This window comes from Eleutherodactylus coqui, chromosome 3 (genome assembly GCF_035609145.1).
Source record: "Eleutherodactylus coqui strain aEleCoq1 chromosome 3, aEleCoq1.hap1, whole genome shotgun sequence".
Classification (NCBI taxonomy): Eukaryota; Metazoa; Chordata; class Amphibia; order Anura; family Eleutherodactylidae; genus Eleutherodactylus; species Eleutherodactylus coqui.
Window position 1 is genome coordinate 57,409,560 of NC_089839.1, and position 22,746 is coordinate 57,432,305.

The following is a 22,746-nucleotide window of genomic DNA, read 5'->3' on the forward strand; positions in this document are numbered from 1 at the left end:
GTTCTGGCTGCCGTAAGAAATGAAACTTCTCCAACAGATAACCACTTTAGAAAAAATAAAAATAATTGACCAAAGCAAATATGGTCTGTTTCCTTATACCCTATATATATATATTGACCATTTTCCATTTCATCACAGTTCTGCTGTTTGATGACAGACAGAATAGCATCTGCAATTTGGGCTGGTAAAAAGATAATGGTTCTATCAGGGTTCCATAAGTCAATGGAATCTATCATCTGCATCCTGAGTCTGGCAAAACAGAGCCCCAGACTTCAGTGAGAGCAGAACCTGAAGGAGAAATATTTCTGATATGTCATGAATACATGTGAGACGATTACATTAGTGAAGTGTATTTGCCAGAATAAATGGTCTCTATAGAGCACTGAAATCCTTTCGGTACTAATCAAATTTTTCTGCTACTGAAATTCCGACACAACATTCTAAGTAAACCGTCGTAGATAGCCCTTTGCTTCCACAAGTACGGTATCCAGCACTTCTCAAAAAGGGACCACTTTAACTGGATTGCCCCAGATATCATGCAAATTTATAACAGTTTATAAATGGTGTAATACCTGTCCTGCAATATTAGTAACCTTATACACATCGATGGTTAGTCTGACCATAATCTCCAGAAACACCGACCAACCCCCCTAAATCTCTTATAGCTAAATAGATGAAAACTGCTATAGGTCAAAATGTAATTGCAAACGCTTTCATTTGACATGAGTGTTAGTTTCAGGTGTTCATATACTTTTGGTCGTGTTGTACGAGTTTGTGTGTGTATTCACACCGATTCTAAAAATACTGTAGTGCTTATCACAGTTTTCAGTTGTTCTGAACCTGCTTCACCATGTTCCTACCAGCAGCTACTGTACTGGCTGGCACAGGTAACAGTCATGGGATGTATAACTAACTTGACACTATGGGACATGGTAGGTTTTTAGCATTACCCAACTATCAGTTCACGTTACAATATCGGGGCAGATGCTCTCTCCAGACGACTGGGATTACCTTATGTGGAGGAAGAGAATAAGTGGGAAGATGTCCCTGGGCCTGGAGTAAGAGGCTTAGGCCTCCTTCCCACGAGCGTGACGGGCTCCGCAGCGTAATATTCCGCTGCGAAGCCCGTCACGGCGCCCCCCAGAGCCCCTATACTTACCTGCGGGAGATAGCGTGAAATCGCTTCCCCGCCCACCGCCGCGCGTCACCGCCCGTCACCGCCCACCGCCCTCGCGTCACCAGCCGTGTCACGTGCACGGCCGGCCGTGTCACGTGACGCGGCCGGACCGCGTCATTTGGCGTCATATGACGCTCGGCGGTGGGCGGGAAAGCGTTTTTTCACGCTATCTCCCGCTGGTTACAGCGGGAGATAGCGTGAATGGACGGCTTCCATTGACTGCAATGGAAGCCGTCAGTGCGTACAGCCCGTCCTCACCCGCAGAAAATAGAGCATGCTGCGGGTGAGGACGGGAGAAATCGCGGTGCGTAATTCCGCGGTGGAATTACGCATCGTGAGCATTGTGCTATTAGGTTCAATAGAACCTAATAGCTGCGGGCAACGCAGCGGATTTTCGCCGCGAATTACGCGGCGGAAATCCGTTCGTGGGAAGGAGGCCTTATGTGGTATGGCATCTGTCGTTGAGGATTAAGTGGCCTTTTCTGAAACACGGCTTACAGACTCCATTGGACATGGTGCTGAGGTTGTACCCAACATGTTTGCGTACACTGCTGCGCTGGGGGTATCTGAGAAGTGCTCTATAGCCCTTAAGCAAATGATTGGGAGTCAAAAGGCTGATCATCTTATTGGACCCTTTTACGAAGCAGTGAGAGCTAAGAATAAGGAGTCCTTATCTGTGAAATGTGGCCAATTCCTACAGATTGGAAAAACTTTGAGATCAACAAAGGGTTTTTCTATCATGTGATACTGTACCATGATCACCCTGGAAGACATCAATTGGTTTTCCCACACTGTTTCCAGCAGATGGTTTTCCTAAGTCTACATGATCGCCATGGCCCTTTGGGACCCAAAAAGACTGATACAATATTGATTCTACTGGCCTGGGATGAGAGACACTGTGACCCAGTTATGTAGACACTGCCTTTGATGTGTACCATGGATGAGTCTCCCAGCTTTAGCGGCTATCATGGGCTATTTCAAATGATTTGGTCCCATGGATCTTGTCTGTATGGATATTCTTTGTATCGACAATGATTCAAGAGGATTTGAAAATGCACTGGTGGCGACTGATCACTTTACCCAATATGTCCAAGCTTTTCCAACTAAGAATCAAAAAACAGTTAGTGTTGCCAGAGTACTTTGGGAGAAGTACTTAATACATTATGGGTTACCACATCGAATGCATTCTGATAAAGGCAGGGTTTCAAAAGCAATTTGATCAAGGAGTGGCTACAGTTGCTGAATATCCACAAGAGTCGGACAACCCCGTATCATCCCAAAGGAGATGCTCTTCCTGAGAGATTCAACCGAACTCTGTTGGATATGCTAGGCAGCCCAGAGCTCTATGATAAATGGGTTTGGTGCGAAAAGTCGAAGCCATGGTACACACCTATAACAGCAGAGATTTGATCTTCGCAGTATTTTGTATGGAACTGCGACGGAAAATCTGAATGGAGGTCCCAGGACAGATCTGAAATCTGCTGAAGTGTTGAATACATGCTATGAGAAGTCCCCTCTAGCTTATAAGAGCAGCCCTGGATGTTCCTTCTGGTGTTTGAATAAGCACAATTATTTATTTCCTGGGGAGTCTCCATGGAGGGGACCTCCTGCACAAGTGGGTCACCTTCATTTGAAAACTCTCCAAGTACTTTACTGTTCCCTTAAGAAGCGCAGGATCTCTCTTTTTCTTACATTTTTCTTTTGTTCTCCTCCTGGGCACCTATTTTGGCATCTGATAAAAAGTCCAAGAGCTCACCACTATACAGGTTTGGAGGGAGCGAATACACCTGAGTTTTGTCTGGCAACAGGGGGCGTTTCTTTGGTGCAATGGTCAACCCATAGGTTTGGGTTAGATAGTGGGCACCAGGTGAGTTCCTGTCCTCTATGCACTGTATATAATTCCTGCACTAAGAAGGTTCACCTGAGCACCACCTTTATACTGTATTTCTCAATTGTTGTCAATGGGAGATCTCGCATCGCGTACACTATGCACATGGTGAGAAGCTGCAGCCAGCCCCATTGAAAACAATGGGCGGTGCAATGTGAATACATGCACAAGATAGCAACACACAAACCTCACGTGATTTTGATGCCCGGGGGAAGGCAGTCTTATAGTTTGAAAAGTACAGTAGCCTATTTTAAACACTTTTTTAATGAATTGTCCCTTTATAAAATTATACTTACCTTGTTTAAAGGGAACCTGTCACCTGCCTAAAGCACAGCAAACTAAGTTATGACGCTGTTAGAACAGGTGACAGGGAACCAGGTGCTGTATTTCTCATACTCACCCACTTCCCGGTTCCCGGCTGTGAACTCCACAAGCCAGACGAAAATCGGACTCTTCTGAGTCTCGTACCCCCCTACACAATATGGAAGAGTGTGCACATGTGACTCCCAAAAGAGTCAGATTTTCAGACAGCGAGCATACTTCACAGGCTGCCACTGTGGGAACCAGAAAACTGGGGAGTATAAAAAATACAGCAGCCGGTGCCCTGACACCTGTCCCAACAGCACCATACCTTAGTTTATGGTGCTTTGGGCAGGTAAAAGGTTCCCTTTAAAGGAGTTTTCTAAACTCAAAAACGAATTCCCATGGACATCACAGAGTGGGTTTCCTATTAAAAACACCCTCTATGACCGAGAAGTATTACACAAATGGTCAGTTATTTGAATTGCTGTATGCAATACTACATTTCCCCAGTAGTGGCCACTGTAGGGAAAATGAGCAGTCAAAAGCAAATTTTCCAGGCAAAAGCAGTTGTTTGCTGTAGGTTTAAGGAGCTCCACCAATCGTGATCAGCTGACATGGCTCTCGTATTGAGGGTGTTGTCTATAATGAGATAACTTTTTTAATAATCCTGCATCTGAAAGACTATGGTGAAGCTCGATTAAATATATATTACCCTCTGTAATACGTTTTCATTTATTTCTACAAAGTCAATCCATAACTAGTGAAATAACCACCAATTCACCTTCAGTGGAAATTTGATTCAGAGAACTGTAATACAATTACAATTATTGAGAACACAAGAGTTTAACCTTCATAAGAGAGATCCAAGTGATTTAGAGTAGTGAAGGGATTTCAGAAAAATAAAACATTAGGCCTATGATATAACATTAGGCCTATGATATAATAAAAACAACGTGGAGATGAAAAAGAAGGACACCTCTTATAGAAAAGGAAATAATACGAGCTAAAAATGTGAGCTACGACGATCACTCCTACGCAGATGGTTCTTGACCCAACTTTTTACTTTCTATACAGAGATAAAATGTAACATGAACATTAGGTTTAGAAATGCTATATCGCATAACCTCCTATGAATGTCTAGTCAATACAACCAGACCACTAGACCTTAAAGGTTTTGTTTTTTTCAGTAATGCAGCTCTCTCCCATTGAAGTGAATACGAGAGAGCTGCAGTATCATACTAAGCTACTACACAGTGGATGGGGTTTGGAGCCTTTTGGTCAGCCACAGCTCCTTCACATCAGCTGATCAGTTGGGGTGCCAGGTGTCAGACCCATGCCAATCTGCTATTGATGGCCTTTCCTTAGAATTAACCAACAATTCAAGTTTGCATGGCAAACCCCCTTTAAAACTTGGTCTTATATGATTTATCTTACCATAACAGATATCTGGAATGCAATCCTAGAGAGTCCTGAAGAATGGGACAATGTGAACCATGCACGTACACCCCCACTCATTTACTGTAATGGGACAGCTGGAGAGTTCAAGCACTTTGCCATCTCTGGCAGTCCCATTAAAGTGACTGGATCAGAGCGATTCATGCGCATCCTCTGCTGTGCCACAATTTTTGGTACGTGGTGAAATGCATTCCAGATATCAATCGTGGTGAGACAAACGCTTTTCATCATAATTTAAATAAATCTATTGCTATACATACAAAGTTAGTGTGTGATACATGAAACATACAAAATGAGTAGATAGACAAGTTTACCTAGATAATAACAATGGAAAACATATTTTGAAAATGTACAGTGATGTTCAAAAGTTTTAGGCAGGTTTTTTAAAAAAGGCTGCAAAGTAAGACTATTTTCAAAAATACAAGTGCTAATAGTTTATTTTTGTCAATTAACCAAATTCAAAGTGAATGAACACGAGCAACCTGAATCAAATCAATGTTTGGTGTAAAAATAATTTGCCTTCAAAACAGCATTAATTTGTCTAGGTACACTTACACAAAGGTATGGATTTTGTAGGATTATAGTCCGCTGTATGAGTAACCAATTACACTAATCAGGTGATAATTATCATTTTCATATGTAGGTTGAAACACAATCATTAAAGGGGTTGTCCCGCGGCAGCAAGTGGGTCTATACACTTCTGTATGGCCATATTAATGCACTTTGTAATGTACATTGTGCATTAATTATGAGCCATACAGAAGTTATAAAAAGTTTTTCACTTACCTGCTCCGTTGCTAGCGTCCTCGTCTCCATGGTGCCGACTAATTTTCGCCGTCTAATGGCCAAATTAGACGCGCTTGCGCAGTCCGGGTCTTCTCCTTTTCTCAATGGGGCTCCGTGTAGCTCCGTGTAGCTCCACCCCGTCACGTGCCAATTCCAGCCAATCAGGAGGCTGGAATCGGCAATGGACCGCACAGAAGCCCTGCGGTCCACGGAGGGAGAAGATGCCGGCGGCCATCTTCACCGGGTAAGTAATAAGTCACCGGAGCGCGGGGATTCAGGCAAGCGCTGTCCGGTGATCTTTTTTAACCCCTGCATCGGGGTTGTCTCGCGCCGAACGGGGGGGGGGGGGGGGGGTTGAAAAAAAAAAAAGCCCTTTCGGCGCGGGACAACCCCTTTAACTGAAACAGAATCAGCTGTGTAGAAGCCTGAAAACTGGGTGAGAAACAGTCAAACTTTGCTACAAAAATGAGGTTGTGGAGGACAGTTTCATGTCACAGGTCATACGCCATAGCAAGACTGAGCACAGCAATGGAATACAAGGTAGTCATACTACATCAGGAAGGTCTCTCCCAGGCAAAGATTCGAAACACACTGGGGTTTCCAGATGTGCTGTTCAAGTTCTCTTGAAGCAGCACACAGAAATAGGCAATGTTGAGGACATTGGTCAGCCACGGAAAGACACACAAAGCTTAATTCCCTCCAAAATTGGAAGATGCCCAGCAGGGCCATCAGCTAAGAACTGCCAGAAACCAGTGGGACCCAGCTATACTCATCTGCTATTCAGAGAAATCTAGACAGAAGGGGTCTTCATGGCAGAACTGTGGCCAAAAAGCCATACCATCAGGGAGGCGTCTGATTGTCTCCAAGTTTATTCTGCAGCTAGATAATAATCCCAAACATACAGCAAGTGTCATTAAGAACCATGTTCAGTGTAAAGAGAAACAAGAGTCCTGGAAGTCACAATATGGCCACCACAGAGCCCTGATCTCAACATCATTGCGTCAGTCCTGGGACTACACGAAGAGACGGAAGGATTTGAACAAGCTACATCCACAGAAGAGCTGCGCTTAGTTCTCCAAGATGTCTGGGATAACCTTCCTGCCCAGTTCTTTCAAAAACTGTGTTCAAGTGTACCTAGAAGAATTTACCTTCAAGGTAAAGGATGGACACATCAAATATTGATTCTACTTCTCTTTTGTTTATTCATTTTGAAATTTGTTAAGTGACAAAAAAGAAACTATTAACACTTATTTATTATAAACCAGACACCCTCTTTAACCAGTTTGACAGACTTTAGTAAGAGATGCAGCAAGGAGAAAAATATGAATGGAGCCAGTCAACATATAAATTACAGAATCAAAATGAATAAGGAACTACACAATCAAAAACATTATACACATTTTTTCTTAAAGGGGTTGTCTGAAATTTAAAAAAAAAAAAAAAAAAGGCATTTTTATCCAGTAACAGTGCCAGTTTTGTCCAGAAGAGATGGTTAAAGTCACTCTCTGAAACTCACTTGACAATCGAAACTTTTTTTATCTGGCATCACCACCAAGGTTTACAGCACTTCACTCATGTCAGTAAACTGGTACAAAAATTAACATCTGGCCATCTCGTCTCTGATTACATTATTCTTGGTCCTAACTCGTAGGCCTACTTCCTCAACATAACATGGTTCCATGTAATCACAGTCCATTATAAAGCTCTTGGTGCAGTACAGGGGTGTATCTTCTCACACAGCCTAGGTTACAGAATCCCAGGAACTCAGAAGCTTTCTAGGAGAGGCACAGCAGCTCCTTTTCACAAAAGCCTCCCTGGTGCCTCCTAATGACTAAGCAAAGGCACCCTTTCTCTGCTGGACAAACTTCCACAGAGTCCTGTAGTGGCCCTTCCTGGTACTGTATCACTACTCACTGTGCTGCAATACAATATGATGCCTATGAGCCAGAGTAGCACTGTGGGAGAGGCATGAATTTTGTAAAGAAAAAGAAAAAACATCTCAGGAAGCCCCTGCAATATCAAATTAATGGCTTGTTCACATCAGCGTTAGGGAGTTCTGTTTTCCTCCTCTGTTCAAGGTGCAGGAATTCTACCCCCCCACCCCCTTCCTAGCGGAATGGTTACCATTTATTACGAAACATAACAGCGTGGAATGGACTTCCATTGACCATAATTAGGTCCATTTTGATTTCTGGACAGTCTGGCATTTTGCCGGAATTCACGGGACGAAATAGCGCAGCTTGCTGCACTATTTTGCCCTGTTTTCTAGTGGAAATCAGCGACTGAGGTTCTGAATGGAACATCTGAGGCTAATGTGAACAAACCCTAAGACAAACACAAATCTAGAAGTACAGTACCAGATGCTTCATGCAATGTGTTTCAGGTGGAAAATTGTATTTAGACTGGAGTCTATCCATGGATATCCTTAAGTAATTTCCACTATTCCTACGACATTAAATGCTTACTTATTTTATTAAACAATCTATTACCCTTCTAGTTCATCAGAAGCCCCATAAACAAGTATTATAAATCAGATCTGTGTTTAGTCTCATGGCCAGATTAGGCTACTAAATGACTTATTTCTCTTTGTGTAAATGTGAGGGGTGATTAAGAACACATGCACGTCTTGAAATGAGTTGCAATGGCCTTCATTTGTTAAAAGCTTCCTGCGATCAGCAGCTCCAATAATTAATTTTTGTGGGACTTGTTTTAGACAAGGGTATGACATATGCATCAAAACTACTACTCTTCAAGGCTAAATAAATTAGAGTGCTGCTTTCACAACTACATACGTGTTAATGAGAAGTCATACACTGAATCACAAATCACGCGTGTATATTTCATGAATATTCATTAGAAGGAAATGCAAAGGTAATAAACAAACTTATAATGCAAACGGAGATGTGACAGAAAATGATGCAAAATAAAAAAGGTTTAATTTAGAATCAGCTTTATTATTGTTGAAGATTTCATTTAATGCAATTTGTTTATTTTTATTTACAGGAAAGTCAAGTGTAGAATAATCATTTTGTATAGGCTTCCTGTGAAGTACCTTAAAGGGGACCCCTTCATCAACTATAGGCACCATCAACTAATTTATGTCGTAGAGTATGTGGAGTTGTGTCTTATACTCACCCGGTTCCCGCGGTGTCCCCAGCGAAAGCAACAGCGCACACAGCAATCTTGACTCTCTTCGGAAAGTTATGCATGCACTGACTTTGCTGGTGAACCCTTAAGTATGGGGGATTGTGAGAGTTTGAAAAAGGTTCCCTAGACTCAGCATCACCTAAACTATATGCACCTTAACTTATTCTATGGTGCTTACAGTGGGGGACAGGTATCCTTTAAATAGACTTTCAAGATTTAAATAAGTAATCTAGAGACAGAAGCAAAACTTGAAGGTGGTGGGCCCCAATGCAAAATTTATAGCAGCCCCCTATAACCCCCCCCCCCCCCCCCCAAAAAAAAACAACCTATGTTTCATTTATAGTACTGGTTTCATATGGCGAAGAGAGCCTTATTGGTCCCCTAAGGCTCCTGGTGTGATGGCAGCCACTATAGTTCTGTCCCTGTCTACAGGTCTAAAATGTGAAGATATAAAACATTTTAATATACTTACTTTACTATCACAAGGCCTCGCAGCAAATCACTACTGCTTTATACAATATTAGCGGGAATGAAATGTGACGCTGCTTAAAAGTGTTTGGCATGGACATTTTGTCCCTATAACCAGACAGCCATTATGAAGTATTATTAACACATGTGTTAGGATACTTTTGGTGCTAATGACCGTGGTCAATCACAAACAGTATGAAGAGAAACTGTAAATTTCCAAGGCAATTTCATATTTTTCTTTGTAAATTGTATGGTCCTTCTTTCCACTGGCTTGTTCACGATGTACCATATTTCTACCATATAACTTTTCCATAGCCTTTAAAGGGCATAAGAATCGTGGTTGCAGGACGTGTGACCGCAACCCAATCAGGTCCGTACTGCCACTAGTTTCGATCAATGCAGCAGCTGTAGCACTCCCACTCACATGCATGATATGACGCTAGGCAGAACCCAGGGGGCTGGCTAGCTGGAAGGTGGTAAGCAGTGAGTGGTCTTATACCAAACCTATGTTAAGGGAAGGTCATGCTCCAAGCAGATGGCTTATTGGATTCTCCAAGAAAAGTTATGAGGCTTCCTCTGAGCAGCTGCTTTGCTAATTATTTTCTCCCACTCCCTGGCATAACTCTTGCTACAGCAGACAATACAAATAGGAAAGCTCATGTGGCATTGCCCACTGGGGATGAGGCTTTACAGGGTATGTCTGTTACCTCCTGTTTGTTGGGTGTTTGGTATTATTGGGAAGGAAATCACTGCAGTGAAGCATTTGCAGTATTAGCCTGAAATTTGGAGGCATGAAGTAAGATTCTGGTTGGGCAGAGGGATGCCAGTACTAGGTGCCTTAGGCATACCCACCTCTCTCCCTGTCCTGCAGCAATGCCAATCAGCTGCTCCAGCCATAGTACTGCAGATACTCCACATAAGAAGTCTTGATTGAACATAAGACTAGGATAGATGAATGGGCCATATTTTTTTGGAGCCATGTATTGGAGAGTGAATCTCAGGGGGATTGTCAACACCCAAGCTGCCGGCAGTGCTGCACATCTTTGTACAGAACTTGTAGTTGCAGGGGCCCAAGATACACAACATTATATATATTTAACTCACTTAAAAGCTCCTGGAGAAGCTGCAATGAATTAACTGTCCATACGTGGACAGTTACATTTTATTAGCATTGTTCCCCCCGATTGTCGGGCAGATTTCTTATGTGTATAGGCAGCTTAAAAAGAGGATCTGTCACATGCTGATGTCAGCGGGACTCGTGGCATATCTTTGCAGTCATGGCTCCACTGACTATCACTGTTCTTCTCTTCTCCCTACTCACCCGTTGTTCTGTAGAGGCTATCCTTGGAGTTGGCTCCTCACTGCACACTGTGACTAGTGGGGTTCAAGGAAATATGGCTGAACAGGGGTGGGAAGTACAAAAGAAAAGCAGCAGTGTCTGCAGAGCTGCAACTACAAAGCTATATAGCTGGTCCCACTGACATGAGTACGGTATGTTTCAGGTCCTCTTTAAAGCAAAGGCAACACTGCAATGTGCTGAAATTCTTTCAATTGTTGGGTCACATCCACTTGTTGCGTCATCACATCATTCACTTACATTACAATATAGCATGGCAATACTGTAATCATTGGTGACACTACAGGTGCCACGGTCAAAGTCACCATGCCACCCTAGCCTTAGGACGCCTTCACACTTGCAATAAACCTGCGTGATTTTCGCAGGATGCGAGAGTGAGTAAAAATGCAGAATTATGAAACCATTGATTTTTAATGGTTGCGTTCCTTGTGCAATGTTTTCACTCATGTAATGTGGTATTAAAAAAAAAAAATTTGCGCTTTGCTTCCATATGAAGTCTTCTTTTTATCGCATTGCAAAGCACCAACTTGCAATATTCATGCGATGCATTTTCAACATTAGAAACTCCTATTGTGTATCGCAAGAAAACATGCAAGAAAAACATGTGAGAAAATCGCAAGCGGCAGCGATGTTTTTTGCAGGAAAAAGCATCATTAATACTCTCATCTCATGAGCAAAATTGCAATTTTGCTGCGAATTTCTCGCAGCGATATTGCGATCGACACCGTGACGGAGCCCTTAAAAGCATACTAAGGTGCTTCCCCGAAAATAAGACCCTGTCTTATATTAATTTTTTTCCCAAAAGAGGCACTACATCTTATTTTCAGGAGATGCCTTATTATACTTACCTAGCAGGCTCGGTCTGCATCCCTCCTGCTATTCTCCAGAGTTCCGGCAGGCTTTCCGCAGTCCTCGGTCGCCCACAGAAGATCGCTTCCTGGTTACAGTATGCATAAGTCACGCCTCCAGGAAGTGATGGCTCTGAATGGTTCTTAAGCAAAGCTGAGCAGCGCTCAAGAACCAATCACAGCCATCACGTTGTGGAGGCAGGATTTAGGAATTGGCTAAGCCGTGGCATTGATTGGCCAATTCATAAATCCTGCTTCCACAATGCAATGGCTGTGATTGGTTCTCGAGTGCTGCTCAGTCTGGATGAACCAATCACCGTCATCGCGTTGGTTCATCAAGCACTGCATTAATTGGCTGAGCAAAGCTCAAGAAACAATCAGAGCCATCGCTTTCTGGAGGCCAGGAAGTGATCTTCTGTGGGTGGCCGAGGACTGCAGGAAGCCTGCCAGAGCTCCAGAGGGCAGTGAGAGGGATGCAGACTGAGTCTGCTAGCTAACGCATTGCTTTTTTTTTTTTTGATGCAGCGCAGCTAGGGCTTATATTTCAAGCCTCCCCGAAAATCCCAAAATATCAAAGTAGGGCTTATTTTGGGTGAAACAGGGTATTGGCTGTAGCCCCATATGTGTGTATCTTTCTCTGCTTTGCTCTCCCGTGGAAGATTCTAGGACTATAAGATCATTTTCCTTCAGCTTGGATTGTCTTGCACAACATGCATAATATTACAGTATACGACAGTAGGAGGCTTCGGTATAATTTCCTAAGACATTTTGTGTTTGCAACAACACTGGCAAGTTTCTCTCTATTTAATTGTCATAAAGCATCATTATCTAGAACAATCTTTGAGGTAGATTTGTCTTAGACGCAAACAAATAGGACTATTAATAGGCATACAATCACACTGTAATTTGTTTCTTTCCTAAGCCATCATCGTACAAAACCGAACAAGTGTCACTAGCAGGTGTCTCAAAATTAATCGGTAATATAATTACACTGTAGTTTTGCAAATACCATCGTAGCTTTCAACTGAGAGCTGCGGGCTGAATGAGAACAGCAGAAAAGATTACGCTCACTGGGGTCTAATTAGTCCGTGTGGTGTCACTTTAGAGAATAGCGATATGACAAGAATGTATCAGTATGGGGCTGGCATTTTGAAATACCCAGAACAGAAGGAAAAAAGGGTGACTGTTATTTCACACAGTCTGAAGTAACAGAAGAGATCGCAAAATGGGGACTGATCATAAAGCGCTATTTCGAATTATAGTCCAGAGCAGGAAATGGGCCCAAATTTGTAATAATAAATGTCTTGATAGTAGATAAAGCCTGGGGACAGTGATTTTATATATACACTTCATATAAAGGGCATGTTGTTTTTTTATTGCAGTTATTTTATGTATGAAGCACAATGTGTATACTGTGAATGTCAAAAATCAATGTCACAAGCATAATGAACATCTGTAGAAGTGGCCCAAGGCTCCAACACCAGTTGGGGCCCGGAGTATTTTTTTTTAATTGTGTCCTGAAGGAAATTCCCATTGAGCACCAATGAAAGGCTTTTCTGTTTGAGGTCAAAGTATTATTGAAGTTTTTGTCACCAGTGGTGACACATAAAATTTATAGTAGTCTAACAACACATACAATGTATTAGCAAATTAGTTATTAGTTTGCTACAAATAGATCTTAGTATGAGTATATGAAGTGTCACTGCCTCAAAATGGAAAAGTACATAGGGCACCTTATAGAGGGTACGGACTGATGTGACTGAATATACCGTATTTACAGCGTTCACTACAATACAGGGCAGAGGTCTTCACCGATCTGCAGACACTCATACAAAAGTGCTTTCATGCCGGAGGGGCCGTTTTCAGCAGATGCTCTAAGCAGACTTTCTTTTGTAACACGCAAGGTAAATAAGGATCGATTTTTATTAAAAAACAGACAAAAATTCAACTTGTTGAGGAATATTGGGTTTCCTAGCAAGAGAATCACCATATGTATGTTTACAAACAGTTCTGAGAAGATTTCGGTTAAAACTCAGGACAATACAGAGTGGCATGCAGCCTTATTTCAGGCGGGAAAATACTGGTTGAAGGACAACATGTAAGTTGGACAGATCCCATTAGAGCCAATGTGGTCCATTCAATGCTGTTTGGTTCCATCACAGAACGGATCCATTCTGGCCAGAGTTTGAGTTTTCCTCCTCCCATGACAGATCAGGAAATCGGAATCCATGAATTGCCCCACAATGAGTTTTACGCTGGAAGCAAGTAGAACTAATGAGCTAGTGCTGAATCATTGAGGAATATGCTATTATCACCTGTTGAGAAGAATATAACAGAGCTACATGTACTGTATCTACCTAGAATTCTTTTGGCTGGCTTGCGAATTCACCTCTTCGCTGTTTCAACAGAAAAAAATGGCAAACACGATTTGTCTGTTCTACTCTTACTGTATGTTGGCTGAAAAACTTGTCATAGGGCTAATCATTTTGCTCAGTTCCTCCTTACAGACAACAAAAAGCGAAAGCAACTTCCTAATGGGCAAAACAACACATTCATCTCATATATATTTACGGTAAACACATACATTCTAAGATAAGGGATAAGCAGAAGAGTTGGCACCTAGGAAGTAAGTTTACTCGGTTGGCCTATAAAACATTGGGGCGAGACTTACTAAGAAAAATGTGACAGAGGAGTATATGGTGTGCTCCAAAGTTATTATGCATCATATACACATTAGGTATCCCTTAACAGTTTTGAAATGTATTAGGAAAAATGGTTCATGAATAAGTTGTGAAATGCACCAACTTACACTTTTTTTGCTAAAAAATTAATACAAAATACACCCTCCAAAGAGGCCGTATAAAGACGAGAAAGGCATCTACGATGCCTAGACAGTTGCACCCAATGTATCATACATCAGGCATCCCTGTGCCTGCCTGTCCTAACTTTTACAACGCTCTCAATAAATATGTCCCATTAGGTGGACCTGTTTTGGGTTATTGATACAAATGAACTGTATGAACTCGTAATCAGCACCGCTCCCCTCGCATCCGTTCAATAATAACCTTGCTTAAGGGAAGCAGTCCATAAAATTTATACTTAATCAGCTTTCGAGAAAAAAAAAATTCACCCATTAAAACACCTCATCACACTCCTTTAAGCCAAAGCTTTGTTTTACTGCTGGGAATATGAAAAATGAAGAGCATTTGTGGAATGTTGCAAGATAAAGGAAACCTTTACTTGAAAAATGACATCAACTAAAATGTCAATAATACAAAGGACAAGAGCACAGTGTCAAAAAGAGGCGCTCAGCATTCCAACGTGTAATATGTCAAGGAATCAATTGTGTTTGTTCAAACTTAATTTTTCTAGAGAAGCTTTAAAAAATGAACATAAAAGTGGCTCACGGAAAACATGGATTTTCTGCTTTTGTTATTTTGTTCTGATTGAACCAGATTATAAAAAAAGAAGAAAAGAAACATCAATGGTGAAGGTAACCACTTGCCATGGCCCCGTGCACCTGTATAGACTACTGTCCCGTGGCTTGTATCTGTATCTAGTCCTACCGTAGCAATTATCCATTTAGGGTACAGTCACCACTACAGAATTCCCACTGCAAAGATTCTGCTACTAGTTACATGTGGATTTGTCACAGAACTCACCTACGCATTGCAAAGGGTGAAATCAACGGTGCAAATTTTCTGCAAAAATTGACATGATGCAAATATAAAATATGCTTTGCAGATCAATTCCATTGTGGATTTATTACGCAATGTGTAAATACAAAAACAAATACCCGTGCACATGTGGAATTGCAGCTTAGCCTCATTTACCTCAATGAAGTGAAGCTGCAATGCCAGATATTAGAGGAAAGTGTGGTGCTGTCCTTGGTAGACCATAGCCATATTATTTTGTAATTCTGAACAGCCCCTTCAAACAGTTTTCGATCATGTCTATACTGTCATACATGGCTATGTTCTTATTACGATAGTGCGCTATGCTTAGAGCACACATGGATAAAAGCTTCCAAAGTACAAACCAAGCATGTTCATAAGGTTCCATCAACCGAATACAGACTAAAAAATATCCTTTTTTGCCTCTGTCAGTCTGGTATTATAATACATTGATATGCCACACAAAAGAAATGCGTATACATGACACAGAAACTATTGTCATGGTGTTAAGAAGCCCTTAAAACCTTAGTTAAAATATGTGATGCTAGAGTGCATTTCGGCAACATTATGGTGCATCTGAAGAGGTTGTCTCATGACTACAACTCACGTGCATATGCTCTTATTACTTCCCTCTGGAACTAAAATTTATGAAGAAATCAATTTTCATGAATTACTAGGCAGCATTCATTAAGCAGGTAGACTACCATTTCCAATAGAGGTGGTTCACACTGGTGACCCACAGTAATTGGGTTCAAGGATTGAATCCAATGAATGTTGAGTCTGTACATTCTCCAGTGTGGGTTAGATAACCAAACTATGGCCGCCTGCAGACGGCCGGGTCGGATCCGGCTGCGAGAATTCTCGCAGCGGGACCCGACCCGAGCGTCTGCAGAGAGCAGTGTGACAATCACCTGCTCCCGCGGCCCCGGCTCTTTCATGTGCCGGCTGCCGGGCAGCAGGCGCATGCGCAGACCGGAGCTGGCGGCCGGAGAGTGACGTTTCTGTGCACGGCTCGCAGAAATAGAGCATACCGCGATTTGTTTGCCGCGCAGCCAAATCGCGGACGTCTGCATAGAATTATGTTTGTTAACGCAATCCTATGGCAGCGTCCAGGGGAGGAAATTCCGTTGGAAATCCCGCCGCGAAATTTCCGCCTGTCTGCAGGCGGCCTAAAATATAAACTTCAAATCAGTGATTACAAACTATTTACAGAGCTGCTAAATTTGCACGTTCTATACAAGCAATGAGAAATGAATATTTAAAAGGTCAATCCACACTTAAAACCTACAACTAGAGATGAGCGAGCGTACTCGCTAAGGCAAATTACTTGAGCGAGTAGTACCTGCCCACTCGTCACAAAAGATTCGGGTGCTGGTGGGGGGCGGGGAGCGGCGGGGGAGAGCGGGGAGGAACAGGGGGAGATCTCTCTCTCTTTCGCCCCCGCTCACTCCCACAACTCCCTGCTCACCCCCGCCGCCACCCGAATCTTTTGAGATGAGCGGGCAGTTACTCGCAAAAGGCAATACTCGCTCGAGTAATTTGCCTTATCAAATACGCTCGCTCATCTCTACCTACAACCCATTAGAATAAGCATGAGAAGTAAAAAAAAACCCTAGCAAGATAAATATACGTGATCTGAAGCAGAGATGTTGGAGATGACACCTGAGGATTCTTCAGTAGAATTTGTATATTTGCAGGTTGTCTAGAGAATTATATACTCGGACACTCTCGAAGATCTTAGGACTAAGTTCAGAAGACTTCCTAGAAAAAGAATTTTGAAATGCCCAGTAAAATGGGTCCGAAATGTTAAAAATGAACTTCTTCCGAATGCAGAAGAATTCTATCAATGTAGATATGTAAATGTTTCCTCCTTGGAGAAATATTTGCCGTCTTCCATTTTGAAAAAGAAAAAAAAAAAAAAGAAAAAGCTATAAAAAACAGCTATATAAATCTAAATTCAAGGTAATAAGACTGCTGACATTTTCAGTGAAGCCATACTAAATTAAACATTTCTACAACTGCAGCCACCCAATACACCAGCCTTTTCACACCACTGCTCCTATTTTCAACAGACTATTGTATTTTCCTTCTGCCCAAAATGATGCGGAACTCTGGAGAATTGAGGATAGAGAAGGTTTCAGTTTCTCTTGACACATAGCAATAAATAAATTCCCCTCGGTTCTACACGGCCACTCACATTCTTTGCGGAAAAACAAGTTGTTAAGCTTTACTGTTTCACATAAAAATTCTTCTATAATCTTTGTCTCAGACATCGATATTCCAAATCTATATTTACAAGTGTATACAGCTGCTGGTCGTTTGTACCTATGGCCACTATTCAATCAACTGGTGGGAAAAGAGCATCTCTGACTACTGACCATATACTCATTATGGTGTTCCCAATGATTAAAATCTAAAACACATGATTTATTACTAAAAGAAATACAACCATTTCTTTTCAAGAACATTCAGTAATTCACTGTAAGGGCTTATTCAGACGAGTGTGTATCAGCTGGGTTTTCATACCCGGCCGATATACGCTGCTCCTCTCTGCAAGGGGAGGAGGCAGGATGGAAGCTAGTGCACGGAGCTCCTGCCTCCTCTCCGGCCCTCGCCACTCTTTGCAATGGGAGTGGCAGAATAGGGGCGGAGCTAAGGCGATCACCTTGAATACAGCCACTGACAAGACACTGAGCGAGAAATCGTTTAGTAGTCACTAGTTGCTTAGTTTCAGTTCACTAGTGAGCGACTTCTCGTCTGCAGCAATCATGTGTATGTTTCACATGATTGTATAACCCAGAAGTCGAGGACTGCAGTGCTGACTACAGCTATTGGGATGCAACAGAGGAGGTGAGCATGTACCTTTTTTTTTTTTTTTATTAATTAGACCTTAAAATTAAAACCATTGGGTGGTAGCTACAGTGGTGACCCAGCAGACTGGGCCCCTGTACACTGAGCCCCTGGGTTTGACAGGTGTTGGTATCGACCCTGGAATCGTGTCAGTGTTTTTTTTACATTTTTGAGCTGACAGGTTCCTCTTAATTTCTGCAGTATTTATCATTCCACGACTGCACTTGCAGATGTGGTAATCACACTTATTTTATGTATGTATGGATTTGAAAAGACTGGACAGATTTACAATCTTGCATTATAAATATAAAATATGTATATATATATATATATATATATATATATATATATATATATATATATATATATATATATACTCCTGAAAAGCACACTCTTTCTGGTCCACCTAATTGCAATCAAAGCGAATCATACCATTACATTAATCATATGTCAGTCTAGAGGCTTGATGAATTACATTTAATTGCTATCATGGCACATAATTGTCATGAAATTTTCAATCAGTGTTAATGAGGCAGAAAATATTTTGCCCAGGTCGCTAAATAACAAAAATGTAGGACATTCCCCATCAATAAAAGGTTAATGAACCCTGAGTACACACCGGGTGATTTACTTTGCTTAATAAATCAACGAGCGGCATCAACAAAAAATTTATGGTACTTCAAAGTGGAGCTATTTCTTCGTGTACGTCACCTGAGATCCCACTAGTACTTCCAAGGCTATAGAGAAAGGACACTGCATGTACGCTCTGCAGTGAGGAGGTCATAGCTCTCATCATACTGGGATGGGATCCGTAGAGTTTCTGAAGGATATTAGCTATTATAGTCACGCACTTCCTTTAGGGTGTTCACATGTGCCTGCACGCACTACTACTTGCTACAGGTACAAAAAAAAGACAGAAATACCACCCATAGCAGTGTATGGCCCCCTGTTGTATCTTCTTATACATCTAATCCTATACAGAGATATGCAGAGAATTTTGATACACAATCCGAATAAAAAAAAGATGATACAGTTTGCTTCAGATGTCATACACCAGAATTATTCCTTTTACCATGTGGTGCAGTACAGAGGTACCTACAAGTACAAAGCCACAGGGATGCCGTGTGCCACCATAAGGCTCTGTTGTGATGCCTCAAAAACAAAGCTATAGCAGTAGATTTTGTGTTAACATTTTGTTTTAGTCTTCTGTCCTGAAGGTTCCTTTTCAGCCAGTGTCAGTTTTTGACACCCTTAGGGCTCGTTTACACGGGCATATGTATACAACGCTGCGAGTCTCCTGCAGCCCTGTATGCATTACAGCCCATGCACTCTGCTGACAGAGACTGTGCATGGGCTGCGATTAGCACTGTGCGTGCCCAGGAATGATGCGATCATAGACACGCGCAGGGTGATACACGGTGAAATAGAGCAAGCTGCAATTTATTTCTCCTACGCATCAATACGCAGGGTCCACATGTAGGTGTGAATAGAAGAATGAAAGTCCATTGACTTTAATTGCCTCCATTCACCGCGTGTTACACACAGGAGATACGTGTGCGTAATATGCGGTGGCACAGAAATAGAGCATGCCGTGACATTTAGATGCCATGGTCAGCTATGACTGAGGCATCTACGGAGTTAAATAGCATAGATGAGTGATTCGGTGAGCAAATGCTCATCTTCTCACTCCATATGTGACATTCAGAGAGCAAATATGCTCTCTGATTGATAAAGGGGGCTGGACCCCTTTTCCTGGGACAGGCAGGAGAATCACAGATCTCACTCTGCTGTCTGCTTCTCTACTCTGCAGAGCGGGAGCAACATGCCAGAACAGGTGAAGCTAACTATTTTTATTTACATTTTACAAAAAAACTTTCTCCCCTCCACCGGCCAGATGGAAATTTTCCCAGTGGGTTGAATGGGCAGTCCGCCCCTGATTACCACTGATATAACTGGAACTACGGCTATTTAAAGTAGAATGAGCTTGGTTTGTCCAAAATTTGAATGTCCTTTTTCTTTAGAACAAACAAAGCTTCAGGGAATTAGTAGAGGGGTCAATGACTGTCCAATACTCTAAAATATTTCTTAACCTGTCAACTATTCAGATTGATACTAGATTAAAGCCATTTTACTAACGGCTGATGTCTTGATTTTTCATCCAGTTTTAGAATTTCAAGATGCCCCGAATATGGCTTGAGTGATCCGTAGCCATTTGCACTCCGCACCTCCGCTGGTTAGACACAAAATCCTGATCTGTATCCTTTGATAAGCTGCACATGTAACCGATATGACCTTTCACAAACACACCTCCGATACTTAAAAGGCACCAAACAAATGCATCATATTACCCGTTAGTAACCTGCAATCATTAATTATTGCACATATGTCATCCATGTGCTACACAAGAGCCTACGCCTTTTGGATTTAAGAGACTAGGAAATGTTTTGCATATGACTTCAATCGTTAAAGGCAAAAACTCTGATAAGTCCACTTTAGAGCTGCAGATAAATTCCAGCACTGAATTCTGTTAGCTATTTCTATGCTTTAACATGTGACAGATGCCTTCACAGTAATTGCCAATCAGCCTTTGCACAGCAGCTGAAAACACAATATATCACTTTGATCTCTCTGGGCATACGAGTATTCACTATCCACAAATCTGCATGAATAAAAGAGAAAATGCATTTTTTTTAACAACTGCTTTCAAGGCAGTCAAACATTATCAAGTGAATAGGGGCCTGAACGCATCATTTATCGAAAATACCAAGCAGGGCTATGATCATTTACAATGTATATATTAATCTATGTGCAGAAGAAGGGGGTATTTCTAGTATCTAGTCGCTAATCATACAAATGAATCAAAAAAGCAAAGTATGAAAATGCTTATAAATATAGACTGGAGAGCTCGAGTGTGTGTACAACCACCTACCAGTGAGTATGACTTGGGATGCCCAAAGGAAGGGCTAGCCTTAGCCATGTGTAACCTGTGCACTACCCAACCCACTTAAGGGGTGGGCTAGTCAGTCTTACAGCTGAGGCTTGTACCACCACTAATCTTAAAGGGGTTATCCCACCAACCTAAGTTATCCCCTATCCATAGAGTAGGGAATAACTTACTGACTGATGGAGGTCTGACTGCTGGGGCCTCCAGTGGTACAGAGAAGAGCTATTCAGGATGTTCCTAAATGAATGGACTAGCGGTCACAGATGCCCACTACTGCTTCATTCATTTCAATGGGACCTCCAGAGAAAGCAGAGATCAAGCATTCTGCTACCTACTGCGGTCCCATTGAAATTAATGGAGGGGCAGCACACTTGTGCCAATGCTGCTCTGCCCATTTATGAACACTGTGGATGTTCGTTTTCAGGATCGGTGGTCCCAGTGGTCAGACCCACTCTGATCAGTAAGTTATCCGCTATGCTGTGGATTAGGCCTCCCTTGCACAGGCACTTTTTTCCACGATTAACGTGGCGCACTAATCACGGTATAACGCTCCTATTGTTTTCAATGAAGCCTCTCAGACAGCCGCTTGATCGCGGAGCTTTTCAGGATCGTGATTTTTTTCAGCGTTTAGCGCACCTCATTCATGATGAGGTATGCGAAACCAAGCTGGCGGTCGCAGGGAGCTGCGGCCAAAAGCTAACGTAAAATCGTGTTGCTTTGCCGAACGCCAGTGTGAGGGAGGCCTAAGGGACATTTTACTGTGATCAGACAATCCCTTTGATTTTTCTTGTATAGCAGATTTATTAAGACTGCTGGCACGGCATGTTTATCAGGTTACTTAGCAGGGCTGTGGAGCCAAAATTCCCTCTTTGATTGATGTATTTTCCCCACACTCCCACTCCTTTATAAATGGTTCATGCATAATAATTAGTAATTTCACTGTATAGCATTGTCATTAAGATAACTGGCTCTTTGGCCAATGTATTGCCAATGCTATTTGGCCAACCATGGGGCATATTCACATGGCAGATTTGTTGCAGAAATTTCTGCATTGTTTCATTTATAGTTTTTTCTGCAATCACATGTATTTCTGCTAGCACCATTTCGATGACTGGGACTGTTGCAGTAAAAGAAATAACAGGCTATATCATACTGGGTATCATCTAAGAAGAGGTTAGCGCTGTCCATAGTCATTAATTTTGTCTGTTTTACATAGGTGCTAACAGTCGCTTCTGGCAATTCACAAGGGTTCACATAGATAGCAAGAACAGTCTGTAGCCTTATTCTTCAACTGCTCATCATAGAGCAACCTCCTTATATCCCATTTGTAAATCCATCATATATAAAACAATTTCTCTTTTTACAATCCAACAGTAACTGAGTCCTGTAATTTATTAGATCCGTGACGCCCATGGGATCTCACAGACTTGCAATTTCCCTTTTAAGGTGGCAGAGGGCTACAGACTAGCAGATGCATACAGTAAGCTTACACATATAATACATACGTCCCCAGTTGTAAAATCTTAGGGGGAAAAAGGATTGCTGCTGTTGATTCTTTTTGGCTGATTTTCTATTAGCGTTCCTTTACCTTAGTCCTTTCAAATAACTCATGCTTGGCCAAGCTGAACAAACATGTTGATGGGAGCTAGGTGTTATAACTGTCTGAGGACACTTCAGGACACTTTTTTGCCATTTCAATGCAGGAGATTATAATATACACACACGCTTTTTCTTTTTTTTAATCCAAGGGATATTTTTATTTTAACGTTGCCCTTTTTTACTTATGGATCAGCTGCTTGACATTGAGTGCTACAATTTAAGGGAATTATGTTGGTAGTGTTGGCTGGAT

The 22,746-nt window shown here is 41.9% G+C and overlaps 1 protein-coding gene across 2 annotated transcripts in view; it reads right to left on the reverse strand.

Annotated features, from left to right (window-relative positions):
- The window catches only part of MACROD2 (mono-ADP ribosylhydrolase 2), a 1,963,046-nt gene that overhangs the window by 1,126,560 nt on the left and 813,740 nt on the right, over nt 1–22,746 (reverse strand). The gene's annotated exons all lie outside the window — the stretch shown is intronic.